We start from the raw sequence: 13983 nt of genomic DNA on the forward strand, positions 1-13983 counted from the left end.
CTCCAAACACGTTAACTGGACCTACCTCATATTTGCTCAGAGGAGGGTTTCGGCCTTCATGATGTCACAACACGAAGTTTGTGAGTTTTCGCGAATTGCTGTAGGCGTGGCTAAGCGCTGTTCACCAAGAAAACAACGCCAGTTTTGAGGGTCTAAACATGCACAGAAACTCCTGAAACTTGGCACACACATCTGGCCTGGTAAAATGAGCAATATTTTATTGTTGATTGTGCTATTTTTACAAAAATGACTCAATAGCGCCCCCTTGAAATTTTTAACGAAGCAGCCCCGGTTGTACGTTTAAGCAAGAACGCCGAATATTTTTAAGTGTATGAGGGAGCCCAAGACCTACAAAAAAGTCTCTTGTACCCATATGCTAAAATGAACAGGAAGTGAGCTACGAATTTTTGAATGTCCCATTTTTGACGATTTTTGCACATTCACAGGGGGCAGACTTTTGCCCACTTCTCCTACACGTTTCATCCGACTGAGTTAAGACTTGGCCTGGACCATGTCAAGACCTGAGCCAACGACAGGGGGAAAAATTTTGACTTTTCGAAATACTATATGATGAGGGCGGGGCATCAAAATTTGTGTTTCACAATGAAAAAGGATATGCTTGATAACTCCCCGGTACATGCTCCAAAAAATCCCAAACTTGACATGTATGTTTATCGTCAAGGCCTGAAGTTATCTCTATGACAACATTCAATTATATATGCAGCGCCACCTAGCCCTTGAGGCATGAAAAAAAAATACCCCACATACGGTATTTTGTACAAAAAATGTACACTCATTCTAAGTGTGATAACTAAGTCATTTATGAATATTTTTTTAGTTTCCACCACTCAAAATGTTCACTGGCATCAGACTTATCCAAACATATATATTTTTTTATTTATTTTTGATAGCCTCTATGGACATTAAAAGCAATATCGTGAATGAAGGATATGCTTAATAACTCCACGGTACATGCTCCAAAAAAAATCCCACACTTGACATGTATGCTTATAATCAAGGCCTGAAGGTATCTCTATGACAACATTCAGTTATAAATACAGCGCCACCTAGCCCTTGAGGCTTATATAAAAAAAAATATATATATACCCCACATACGGTATTTTGTACAAAAAATGTACACTCATTCTAAGTGTGATAACTAAGTCATTTATGAATATTCTTTTAGTTTCCACCACTCAAATTGTTCACTGGCTTCACACCGATCCAAACGTATGTACGTTTCCATTTTGTTTTATTCATTTTTGATTGCCCCTTTGGACAATAAAAGTAACATTGTGCAATGAGTACAACGAGCGATGATGTGTATATACACTTTTACAAAAAAAATACCAATCAGGGCAACTCATTGCCTAAAAATAAATAAGGACGCTGATTTTTGCAGGTCTTAACAATCACCAAAATCCGTTGAGCTTGACAGACACTGGCAAAAAAAATATTCTACATGTAAACGTTTATTATGCCATTTTCAAAGAAATTTTGCTTCCAATATGCCAGTACCCCAACGTGCCAGTACCCCAACGTGCAAGTACCCCAACGTGCAAGGACCCCAACGTGGCCCGGGCTGCGAGGGCCCTTTATAGCTGCTCGCAGCTCTAGTTATTATTATTATTATTATTATTATTATTATTCTCCGTAAACGATCACGATTTTGGGTACCTAAACATTCACGAAAACTCACCAAACTTTGCACACTCTTCAGGCCCAGCGAAAAATTTGATATTATGAAGTCGTCATAACGACGCGACTCTATAGCGCCCCCTAGCGTAGAAAAATAAAAACCAAGCCCGGCACGTTTGAGCTAGAGCAACAAAAATCGGCAGGCACGTGTAGCACCCCGAGACGCACAAAAAAGTCTGTTGGGACCATGTAGCTAAAATGTACAGGAAATGAGCTATGAATTTTTTTATGTCCAATTTTGGCCTATTTTGGCACATTCACTGTGGTCATGCTTTTTCCCCCTTTGCAAACATTTTTCATCCAATTGACTTCAAACTTGGCATTTATCATCTCAAGACCTGAGAGAACAACTGGGCAAAACATCTTGCCTTTTTGAAATACTATATGACGGGGGCAGGGCATCAAATATTGCCTTTAAAATTTCATTTGTCCAGAAAGAGCAAATGCTTAATAACTCCCATGTTCAAGCTCCAAAAAATCTCAAACTTCTCCGGCAATGTAATAGTCACGGCCTGAAAACATCTATATGATAAAATTCAGTTATACATATAGCGCCACCTAGTGGTAACAATAAATGTCATACTTTACGTTTTTAGCTACTGCGCTGAGCTCGTTGAAGGGATCCAGTTGAAAATTGGTCAGAAAAGCCTTAAGATGTTGATCATGCCCCACACCGAATATTGTAACCTTTCGCCAAAGGGCGTGGCCGCTACGGTGCCGCAAAGTCTAAAGATTTTTCGTGACAATAAAAGCTGCATGAACTTGACCGAGATGATCCTATCTTCTCAAAATTTCACACATTTGATGAGAGTCCAGCCCTAAAGACATCTATGAACTTATATTTCATCTTACTGATAGCGCCAACTAGTGGCAATTTTTTTTCTTACGAATTTTCTTCTACATTTTTTCTCCAAACACGTGAACTGGACCTACCTCATATTTGCTCAGATGAGGGATTCGGCTTTCATGATGTCACAACACGAAGTTTGTGAGTTTTCGCGAATCGCTGTGGGCGTGGCTAAGCACTGTTCGCCAAGAAAACAACGCCAGTTTTGAGGGTCTAAACATGCGCAGAAACTCATGAAACTTGGCACACATATCTGGCCTGGCAAAATGAGCAATATTTTATCATGTATTGTCCTATTTTTACAAAAATGACTCAATAGCGCCCCCTAGAAATTTTTAACGAAGTAGCCCCGATTGTACGTTTAAGCAAGATCTACGAAAATTTTTAGGTGTATGAGGGAGCCAAAGACCTACAAAAAAGTCTCTTGGACCCATATGCTAAAATGAACAGGAAGTGAGCTACGAATTTTTGAATGTCCCATTTTTGACGATTTTTGCACATTCACAGGGGGCAGACTTTTGCCCACTTCTCCTACACGTTTCATCTGACTGAGTTAAGACTTGACCTGGACCATGTCAAGACCTGAGCCAACGACAGGGGGAAAAATCTTGACTTTTCGAAATACTATATGATGAAGGCGGGGCATCAAATTTTGTGTTTCGCACTGAAAAAGGATATGCTTCATAGCTCCCCGGTACATGCTCCAAAAAATCCCAAACTTGACATGTATGTTTATCGTCAAGGCCTGAAGCTATCTCAATGACAACATTCAGTTATATGTGCAGCGTCACCTAGCCCTTGAGGCATAAAAAAAAAATACCCCACATACGGTATTTTGTACAAAAAATGTAAACTCATTCTAAGTGTGATAACTAAGTCATTTATGAATATTCTTTTAGTTTCCACCACTCAAAATGTTCACTGGCATCAGACTTATCCAAACATATATATATTTTTATTTATTTTTGATAGCCTCTGTGGACATTAAAAGCAATATCGTGAATGAAGGATATGCTTAATAACTCCACGGTACATGCTCCAAAAAAAATCCCACACTTTACATGTATGCTTATAATCAAGGTCTGAAGGTATCTCGATGACAACATTCAGTTATAAATACAGCGCCACCTAGCCCTTGAGGCTTATAAAAAAAAAAAAAAACACATACGGTATTTTGTACAAAAAATGTAAACTCATTCTAAGTGTTATAACTAAGTCATTTATGAATATTCTTTTAGTTTCCACCACTCAAATTGTTCACTGGCGTCACACCGATCCAAACGTATGTACGTTTCCATTTTGTTTTATTCATTTTTGATTGCCCCTTTGGACAATAAAAGTAACATTGTGCAATGAGTACAACGAGCGATGATGTATATATACACTTTTACAAAAAATACCAATCAGGGAAACTCATTGCCTAAAAATAAATAAGGACGCTGATTTTTGCAGGTCTTAACAATCACCAAAACCCGTTGAGCTTGACAGACACTGGCAAAAAAAATATTCTACATGTAAACGTTTATTATGCCATTTTCAAAGAAATTTTGCTTCCAATATGCCTGTACCCCAACGTGCCAGTACCCTAACGTGCAAGTACCCCAACGTGCAAGGACCCCAACGTGGCCCGGGCTGCGAGGGTCCTTTATAGCTGCTCGCAGCTCTAGTTCTTCTTCTTCTTTATTCTCCGCAAACAATCGCGATTTTGGGTACCTAAATATTCACGAAAACTCACCAAACTTTGCACACTCCTCAGGTCCGGCGAAAAATTTGATATTATGAAGTCGTTATAACAACGCGACTCTATAGCGCCCCCTAGCGTAGAAAAATAAAAACCAAGCCCGACACGTTTGAGCTAGAGCAACGAAAATTGGCAGGCACGTGTAGCACCCCGAGACGCACAAAAAAGTCTATTGGGACCATGTAGCTAAAATGTACAGGAAGTGAGCTATGAATTTTTTAATGTCCAATTTTGGCCTATTTTGGCACATTCACTGTGGTCATGCTTTTTCCCCCTTTGCAAACATTTTTCATCCAATTGACTTCAAACTTGGCATTTATCATCTCAAGACCTAAGAGAACAGCTGGGCAAAACATCTTGCCTTTTCGAAATACTATACGACGGGGGCGGAGCATCAAATATTGCCTTTAAAATTTCATTTGTCCAGAAAGAGCAAATGCTTAATAACTCCCATGTTCAAGCTCCAAAAAATCTCAAGCTTCTCAGGCAACGTAATAGTCACAGCCTGAAAACATCTATATGACAAAATTCAGTTATACATATAGCGCCACCTAGTGGTTACAATAAATGTCATACTTTACGTTTTTAGCTACTGTGCTGAGCTTGTTGAAGGGATCCATTTGAAAATTGGTCAGAAAAGCCTTAAGATGTTGATCATGCCCCACACCGAATATTGTAACTTTTCGTCAAAGGGCGTGGCCGCTACGGTGACGCAAAATCTGAAGATTTTTCGTGAAAATAAAAGCTGCATTAACTTGACCGAGATGATCCTATCTTCTCAAAATTTCACACATTTGATGAGAGTCCAGCTCTAAAGACATCTACTAACTTACATTTCATCTAACTGATAGCGCCACCTAGTGGCAATTTTTTTTCTTACGAATTTTCTTCTACGTTTTTCTCCAAACACGTTAACTGGACCTACCTCATATTTGCTCAGAGGAGGGTTTCGGCCTTCATGATGTCACAACACGAAGTTTGTGAGTTTTCGCGAATTGCTGTAGGCGTGGCTAAGCGCTGTTCACCAAGAAAACAACGCCAGTTTTGAGGGTCTAAACATGCACAGAAACTCCTGAAACTTGGCACACACATCTGGCCTGGTAAAATGAGCAATATTTTATTGTTGATTGTGCTATTTTTACAAAAATGACTCAATAGCGCCCCCTTGAAATTTTTAACGAAGCAGCCCCGGTTGTACGTTTAAGCAAGAACGCCGAATATTTTTAAGTGTATGAGGGAGCCCAAGACCTACAAAAAAGTCTCTTGTACCCATATGCTAAAATGAACAGGAAGTGAGCTACGAATTTTTGAATGTCCCATTTTTGACGATTTTTGCACATTCACAGGGGGCAGACTTTTGCCCACTTCTCCTACACGTTTCATCCGACTGAGTTAAGACTTGGCCTGGACCATGTCAAGACCTGAGCCAACGACAGGGGGAAAAATTTTGACTTTTCGAAATACTATATGATGAGGGCGGGGCATCAAAATTTGTGTTTCACAATGAAAAAGGATATGCTTGATAACTCCCCGGTACATGCTCCAAAAAATCCCAAACTTGACATGTATGTTTATCGTCAAGGCCTGAAGTTATCTCTATGACAACATTCAATTATATATGCAGCGCCACCTAGCCCTTGAGGCATGAAAAAAAAATACCCCACATACGGTATTTTGTACAAAAAATGTACACTCATTCTAAGTGTGATAACTAAGTCATTTATGAATATTTTTTTAGTTTCCACCACTCAAAATGTTCACTGGCATCAGACTTATCCAAACATATATATTTTTTTATTTATTTTTGATAGCCTCTATGGACATTAAAAGCAATATCGTGAATGAAGGATATGCTTAATAACTCCACGGTACATGCTCCAAAAAAAATCCCACACTTGACATGTATGCTTATAATCAAGGCCTGAAGGTATCTCTATGACAACATTCAGTTATAAATACAGCGCCACCTAGCCCTTGAGGCTTATATAAAAAAAATATATATATACCCCACATACGGTATTTTGTACAAAAAATGTACACTCATTCTAAGTGTGATAACTAAGTCATTTATGAATATTCTTTTAGTTTCCACCACTCAAATTGTTCACTGGCTTCACACCGATCCAAACGTATGTACGTTTCCATTTTGTTTTATTCATTTTTGATTGCCCCTTTGGACAATAAAAGTAACATTGTGCAATGAGTACAACGAGCGATGATGTGTATATACACTTTTACAAAAAAAATACCAATCAGGGCAACTCATTGCCTAAAAATAAATAAGGACGCTGATTTTTGCAGGTCTTAACAATCACCAAAATCCGTTGAGCTTGACAGACACTGGCAAAAAAAATATTCTACATGTAAACGTTTATTATGCCATTTTCAAAGAAATTTTGCTTCCAATATGCCAGTACCCCAACGTGCCAGTACCCCAACGTGCAAGTACCCCAACGTGCAAGGACCCCAACGTGGCCCGGGCTGCGAGGGCCCTTTATAGCTGCTCGCAGCTCTAGTTATTATTATTATTATTATTATTATTATTATTCTCCGTAAACGATCACGATTTTGGGTACCTAAACATTCACGAAAACTCACCAAACTTTGCACACTCTTCAGGCCCAGCGAAAAATTTGATATTATGAAGTCGTCATAACGACGCGACTCTATAGCGCCCCCTAGCGTAGAAAAATAAAAACCAAGCCCGGCACGTTTGAGCTAGAGCAACAAAAATCGGCAGGCACGTGTAGCACCCCGAGACGCACAAAAAAGTCTGTTGGGACCATGTAGCTAAAATGTACAGGAAATGAGCTATGAATTTTTTTATGTCCAATTTTGGCCTATTTTGGCACATTCACTGTGGTCATGCTTTTTCCCCCTTTGCAAACATTTTTCATCCAATTGACTTCAAACTTGGCATTTATCATCTCAAGACCTGAGAGAACAACTGGGCAAAACATCTTTCCTTTTTGAAATACTATATGACGGGGGTGGGGCATCAAATATTGCATTTAAAATTTCATTTGTCCAGAAAGAGCAAATGCTTAATAACTCCCATGTTCAAGCTCCAAAAAATCTCATACTTCTCAGGCAACGCAATAGTCACGGCCTGAAAACATCTATACGATAAAATTCAGTTATACATATAGCGCCACCTAGTGGTAACAATAAATGTCATACTTTACGTTTTTAGCTACTGTGCTGAGCTCGTTGAAGGGATCCAGTTGAAAATTGGTCAGAAAAGCCTTAAGATGTTGATCATGCCCCACACCGAATATTGTAACTTTTCGCCAAAGGGTGTTGTCGCTACGGTGCCGCAAAATCTGAAGATTTTTCGTGACAATAAAAGCTGCATTAAGTTGACCGAGATGATCCTATTCTTCTCAAAATTTGACACATTTGATGAGAGTCCAGCCCTAAAGACATCTACGAACTTATATTTCATCTTACTGATAGCGCCACCTAGTGGCAATTTTTTTTTCTTACGAATTTTCTTCTACGTTTTTCTCCAAACACGTTAACTGGACCTACCTCATATTTGCTCAGATGAGGCTTTCGCCCTTCATGATGTCACAACACGAAGTTTGTGAGTTTTCGCGAATCGCTGTGGGCGTGGCTAAGCGCTGTTCGCCAAGAAAACAACGCCAGTTTTGAGGGTCTAAACATGCGCAGAAACACATGAAACTTGGCACACACATCTGGCCTGGTAAAATGAACAATATTTTATTGTTGATTGTGCTATTCTTACAAAAATGACTCAATAGCGCCCCCTAGAAATTTTTAACGAAGCAGCCCCGGTTGTACGTTTAAGCAACATCTACGAAAATTTTTAGGTGTATGAGGGAGCCCAAGACCTACAAAAAAGTCTCTTGGACCTATATGCTAAAATGAACAGGAAGTGAGCTACAAATTTTTGAATGTCCCATTTTTTATGATTTTAGCACATTTACAGGGGGCATACTTTTGCCCACTTCTCCTACACGTTTCATCCGACTGACTTCAGACTTGACCTGGACCATGTCAAGACCTGAGCCAACGACAGGGGGAAAACTTTTGACTTTTCGAAATACTATATGATGAGGGCGGGGCATCAAAATTTGTGTTTCGCAATGAAAAAGGATATGCTTGATAACTCCCCGGTACATGCTCCAAAAAATCCCAAACTTGACATGCATGTTTATCGTCAAGGCCTGAAGTTATCTCTATGACAACATTCAGTTATATATGCAGCGCCACCTAGCCCTTGAGGCATAAAAAAAAAATACCCCACATACGGTATTTTGTACAAAAAATGTAAACTCATTCTAAGTGTGATAACTAAGTCATTTATGAATATTCTTTTAGTGTCCACCACTCAAAATGTTCACTGGCATCAGACTTATCCAAACATATATATATTTTTATTTATTTTTGATAGTCTCTGTGGACATTAAAAGCAATATCGTGAATGAAGGATATGCTTAATAACTCCACGGTACATGCTCCAAAAAAAATCCCACACTTGACATGTATGCTTATAATCAAGGCCTGAAGGTTTCTCTATGACAACATTCAGTTATAAATACAGCGCCACCTAGCCCTTGAGGCATAATTATATTTAAAAAAAAAACCACATACGGTATTTTGTACAAAAAATGTAAACTCATTCTAAGTGTGATTACTAAGTCATTTATGAATATTCTTTTAGTTTCCACCACTCAAATTGTTCACTGGCTTCACACCGATCCAAACGTATGTACGTTTCCATTTTGTTTTATTCATTTTTGATTGCCCCTTTGGACAATAAAAGTAACATTGTGCAATGAGTATAACGAGCGATGATGTGTATATACATTTTTACAAAAAATACCAATCAGGGCAACTCATTGCCTAAAAATAAAAAAGGACGCTGATTTTTGCAGGTCTTAACAATCACCAAAACCCGTTGAGCTTGACACACACTGGCAAAAAAAAATATTCTACATGTAAACGTTTATTATGCCATTTTCAAAGAAATTTTGCTTCCAATATGCCAAGTACCCCAACGTGGCAGTCCCCTAACGTGCAAGTACCCCAACGTGCAAGGACCTCAACGTGGCCCGGGCTGCGAGGGCCCTTTATAGCTGCTCGCAGCTCTAGTTATTCTTCTTCTTCTTCTTCTTCTTCTTCTTCTTCTCCGTAAAATGATCACGATTTTGGGTACCTAAACATTTACGAAAACTCACCAAACTTTGCACACTCCTCAGGCCCGGCGAAAAATGTGATATTATGAAGTCGTCATAACAACGCGACTCTATAGCGCCCCCTAGCATAGAAAAATAAAAACCAAGCCCGGCATGTTTGAGCTAGAGCAACGAAAATTGGCAGGCACGTGTAGCACCCCGAGACGCACAAAAAAGTCTATTGGGACCATGAAGCTAAAATGTACAGGAAGTGAGCTATGAATTTTTTAATGTCCAATTTTGGCCTATTTTGGCACATTCACTGTGGTCATGCTTTTGACCCCTTTGCAAACATTTTTCATCCAATTGACTTCAAACTTGGCATTTATCATCTCAAGACCTGAGAGAACAACTGGGGAAAAAATCTTGCCTTTTCGAAATACTATATGACGGGGGCGGGGCATCAAATATTGCCTTTAAAATTTCATTTGTCCAGAAAGAGCAAATGCTTAATAACTCCCATGTTCAAGCTCCAAAAAATCTCAAACTTATCAGGCAACTTAATAGTCACGGCCTGAAAACATCTATATGATAAAATTCAGTTATCCATGTAGCGCCACCTAGTGGTAACAATAGTTGTCATACTTTACGTTTTTAGCTACTGTGCTGAGCTCGTTGAAGGGATCCAGTTGAAAATTGGTCAGAAAAGCCTTAAGATGTTGATCATGCCCCACACCGAATATTGTAACTTTTCGCCAAAGGGCGTGGCCGCTACGGTGCCGCAAAGTCTGAAGATTTCTCGTGACAACAAAAGCTGCATTAACTTGACCGAGATGATGCTATCTTCTCAAAATTTTACACAATTGATGAGAGTCCAGCCCTAAAGACATCTACAAACTTATATTTCATCTTACTGATAGCGCCACCTACTGGCAATTTTTTTTCTCACGATTTTTCTTCAATGTTTTTCTCCAACCATGTTAACTGGACCTACCTCATATTTGCTCAGATGAGGGTGTCGGCCTTCATGCTGTCACAACATGAAGTTTGTGAGTTTTCGCGAATCGCTGTGGGCGTGGCTAAGCGCTGTTCGCCAAGAAAACAACGCCAATTTTGAGGGCCTAAACTGCCACAGAAACACACGAAACTTGGCACACACAGCTGGCCTGGCAAAATGAGCAATTTTTTATCGTCGATTGTGCTATTTTTACAAAAATGACTCAATAGCGCCCCCTAGAAATCTTTAACGAAACAGCCCCAGTTGTACGTTTAAGCAAGAGCTACAAAATTTTTTAGGTGTATTAGGAAGCCCAAGACCTACAAAAAAGTCACTTGGACCCATATGCTAAAATGAACAGGAAGTGAGCTACGAATTTTTGAATGTCCCATTTTTGACGATTTTTGCACATTTACAGGGGGCATACTTTTGCCCACTTCTCCTACACGTTTCATCCGACTGACTTCAGACTTGACCTGGACCATGTCAAGACCTGAGCCAACGACAGGGGGAAAAATCTTGACTTTTCGATATACTATATGATGAAGGCGGGGCATCAAAATTTGTTTTTCGCACTGAAAAAGGATATGCTTAATAACTCCCCGGTACATGCTCCAAAAAATCCCAAACTTGACATGTATGTTTATCATCAAGGCCTGAAAGTATCTCTATGACAACATTCAGTTATATATGCAGCGCCACCTAGCCCTTGAGGCATAAAAAAAAATACCCCACATACGGTATTTTGTACAAAAAATGTAAACTCATTCTAAGTGTGATAACTAAGTCATTTATGAATATTCTTTTAGTTTCCACCACTCAAAATGTTCACTGGCATCAGACTTATCCAAACATATATATATTTTTATTTATTTTTGATAGCCTCTGTGGACATTAAAAGCAATATCGTGAATGAAGGATATGCTTAATAACTCCCCGGTGCATGCTTCAAAAAATCCCAAACTTGACATGTATATTTATAGTCAAGGCGTGAAGGTATCTCTATGACAAAATTCAGTTATAAATACAGCGCCACCTAGCCCTTGAGGCATATATATATCTATATAAAAAAAAATAATAATACCCCACATACGGTATTTTGTACAAAAAATGTACACTCATTCTAAGTGTGACAAATGTTGAGGGTTTCGGCCTTCATGATGTCACAACACGAAGTTTGTGAGTTTTCGCGAATTGCTGTGGGCGTGGCTAAGCGCTGTTCGCCAAGAAAACAACGCCAGTTTTGAGGGTCTAAACATGCACAGAAACTCATGAAACTTGGCACACACATCTGGCCTGGTAAAATGAGCAATATTTTATTGTTGATTGTGCTATTTTTACAAAAATGACTCAATAGCGCCCCCTAGAAATTCTTAACGAAGCAGCCCCGGTTGTACGTTTAAGCAAGAACGACGAATATTTTTAGGTGTATGAGGGAGCCCAAGACCTACAAAAAAGTCTCTTGGGCCTACATGCTAAAATGAACAGGAAGTGAGCTACGAATTTTTGAATGTCACATTTTTGACGATATTTGCACATTTACAGGGGGCATACTTTTGCCCACTTCTCCTACACGTTTCATCCGACTGACTTATGACTTGACCTGGACCATGCCAAGACCTGAGCCAACGACAGGGGGAAAAATTTTGACTTTTCGAAATACTATATGATGAAGGCGGGGCATCAAAATTTGTGTTTCGCACTGAAAAAGGATATGCTTAATAACTCCCCGGTACATGCTCCAAAAAATCCCAAACTTGACATGTATGCTCATAGTCAAGGCCTGAAGGTGACAACATTCAGTTATATTCAGTTATATATGCAGCGCCACCTAGCCCTTGAGGCAAAACAAAAAAATACCCCACATACGGTATTTTGTACAAAAAATGTAAACTCATTCTAAGTGTGATAACTAAGTCATTTATGAATATTCTTTTACTTTCCACCACTCAAAATTTTCACTACCATCAGACCTATCCAAACATACGAATTTTTTATTTAGTTTTATTTATTTTTGATAGCCTCTATTGACGTTAAAAGCAGTAACGTGAATGAAGGATATGCTGAATAACTCCCCGGTACATGCTCCAAAAAATCCCACACTTAACATGTATATTCATAGTCAAGGCCTGAAGGTATCTCTATGACAAAATTCAGTGATAAATACTGCGCCACCTAGTCCTTGAGGCATTAAAAAAAAAAAACAAAAAAAAAAAAACACGGTATTTTGAACAAAATTTGTGAACTCGTAAGTGTTATAACTAAGTCATTTATGAATATTCTTTTACTTTCCACTACTCAAGATGTTCACTGGTATCAGACCGATCCAAACAACAGTAGTTTTTTTATTCAGTTTCATTTTTTTTGATCGCCTCTATGGACAATAAAAGCAACATTGTGCAATGAGTACAAGCGATGATGGGTATACATACTTTTGCAAAAAAAAAACAGTCAGGTCAACTCATTCCCTAAAAATAAAAAATGAAGCTGATTTTTGCACATCTTGACAATCACCAAAACACATTGAGCTTGTCACACACATCACACCTGGCAAAAAAAAAATCACATGTAAAGGTTTGTCATGCCATGTTCAAAGAAATTTTGCTCATAATGTGCCAGTACCCCAACGTGCGAGTACCCCAACGTGCAAGTTCCCCAACTTGCAAGTACCCCAACGTGGCCCGGGCTGCGAGGGCCCTTTATAGCTGCTCGCAGCTCTAGTTAGGGCCCGAGCAGCGACCGCTGCGAGGTCCCTATTGTTTTTCGTTCGAATTATTATTATTATTCTTCTTCTTCTTCTTCTTCTTCTTCTCCGTAAACGATCGCATTTTTGAGTACCTAAACATTCACGAAAACTCACCAAACTTTGCACACTCCTCAGGCCCGGCGAAAAATTTGATATTATGAAGTCGTCATAACAACGCGACTCTATAGCGCCCCCTAGCGTAGAAAAATAAAAACCAAGCCTGGCACGTTTGAGCTAGAGCAACGAAAATTGGCAGGCACGTGTAGCACCCCGAGACGCACAAAAAAGTCTATTGGGACCATGTAGCTAAAATGTACAGGAAATGAGCTATGAATTTTTTTATGTCCAATTTTGGCCTATTTTGGCACATTCACTGTGGTCATGCTTTTTCCCCCTCTGCAAACATTTTTCATCCAATTCACATCAAACTTGGCATTTATCATCTCAAGACCTGAGAGAACTGGGCAAAAAGTCTTGCCTTTTCGAAATACTATATGATGGGGGCGGGGCATCAAATATTGTCTTTAAAATTTCATTTGTCCAGAAAGAGCAAATGCTTAATAACTCCCATGTTCAAGCTCCAAAAAATCTCAAACTTCTCAGGCAACGTAATAGTCACGGCCTGAAAACATCTATATGATAAAATTCAGTTATACATATAGCGCCACCTAGTGGTGACAATAAATGTCATACTTTACGTTTTTAGCTACTGCGCTGAGCTCGTTGAAGGGATCCAGTTGAAAGTTGGTCAGAAAAGCCTTAAGATGTTGATCATGCCCAACACCGAATATTGTAACTTTTCGCCAAAGGGCG

This window comes from Festucalex cinctus, chromosome 6 (assembly GCF_051991245.1).
Source record: "Festucalex cinctus isolate MCC-2025b chromosome 6, RoL_Fcin_1.0, whole genome shotgun sequence".
Classification (NCBI taxonomy): Eukaryota; Metazoa; Chordata; class Actinopteri; order Syngnathiformes; family Syngnathidae; genus Festucalex; species Festucalex cinctus.